This window comes from Dasypus novemcinctus, chromosome 5 (assembly GCF_030445035.2).
Source record: "Dasypus novemcinctus isolate mDasNov1 chromosome 5, mDasNov1.1.hap2, whole genome shotgun sequence".
Taxonomy (NCBI): domain Eukaryota; kingdom Metazoa; phylum Chordata; class Mammalia; order Cingulata; family Dasypodidae; genus Dasypus; species Dasypus novemcinctus.
In genome coordinates this window covers 161,544,038-161,545,501 of record NC_080677.1, presented here as the reverse complement: position 1 = coordinate 161,545,501, position 1,464 = coordinate 161,544,038, and positions in this window count along the sequence as shown.

Sequence of the window (1,464 nt, the reverse complement as noted above, 5' to 3'; positions counted from 1 at the left end):
CTTTTTGTCTAAGTCTGATTTTTCTTTATAAAAATGACTCAAAGTGGCAAAACTAGTTAGATCACATGTTAGAAGTCTTGAATAATTTAAGTCTTTCTCTGTGAGGGTTTTTGGGTAAAAAGGAAACTTAATTATTCCACATCTTGCTCTGTTAATAATACGTTATTTTTTTTTAATGCTCCTTTATTGGAACAAGATTCCTGACCAATACACAGTGCTGTATTTACTAATCATAGAGACCTGTGCAGAAAAATTACATACTATGCATCTAAATAGGTTTGTTTCACTTTACCTCTTGATGGAATAGTTCCATTTATAAAGTTTTATGCATCAAAAGCTTTGAACTTTATCAGGCTGACTGTTAATTCATCTCTTAAAACATAAGCGGCATTGAAATTTGGCTACTATATTTTACACCATTAAAAGTTTATGCATTAGGTAGCGTCTCACAATGTTATATGCACAGTGGCATTTAGCAGATCGGGCAGAGTCATCATCTCACCCAGATTCCCACAGCCTCATTTGCAATAGGTTTATTGTATACCTGATATTTGAGACAAAAAGTCATCCTAACCGAGTTTCTCACCAACAGGGCTTCCTACTGTGAGAGCCTGTCTTTCTTGGCCACATTTTAGTGCCATAAAGACATGCCAGCAACTGCCGCACATGCAGCTTGGCATTAGAGCACCAGATCTGGCTATTGGTAGCGGCAGGCACTAAGTTGGAAAATGAGGCACAGTGGCCTCTCAAGGAGAGACGTGTAGTCTCCAGGACTAGCTTGCAATCTAAGGAATGCGGTAATTAAGAGTTCGCGGCAAACAGGAGAAAGCTGTGAAAGGCTGAAAGAAAAGATGAGCAGATAACATTTGTGTAGTAAATAGAACACTTAAACTTTGTACCTGGAGATAAGATTTTTTTAATCCCTTAAACTATGAATAATGTTGATAGTTACCTGCATTTTGCTGCTTCTACCTGTGTGGACTGGGGTATATAGAGAGCCCTTTGTGAACAATAAAGTGGTCTGAGGAGTCATTACTCGCAGACCCTCTGATCCCAGCTCTCTCGTTCTTTCTGTTTGTTTCCTTCTCCCTTTTCTCTTTCTTTCGTTCCCGATACCCTACAGGCCCAAATCTCCAACACCCCACATGCAGCTTGGCATTAGAGCACCAGATCTGGCTATTGGTAGTGGCAGGCACTATTTTCATTAGTATATACAGGCAAATAAGAATCACTTTTGTTTTTTTAATGCCAATTAGATTTTAAAAACCCTCAAAAACACAGTTTTGAACAGTCTGATATTCCCAGTGATGTGAATATTTCTAGAACCTGTGGCTAACTGTTTTTACACACAATGTTTCCTGCTATGGGGACATTAATACTTTGATTCAGATCCCTTTACTTTATCCTCATAGCCTTGAGGTCATCCTGCAAAGTATATAGCAACAAATCCGGAGATAGGGTGAC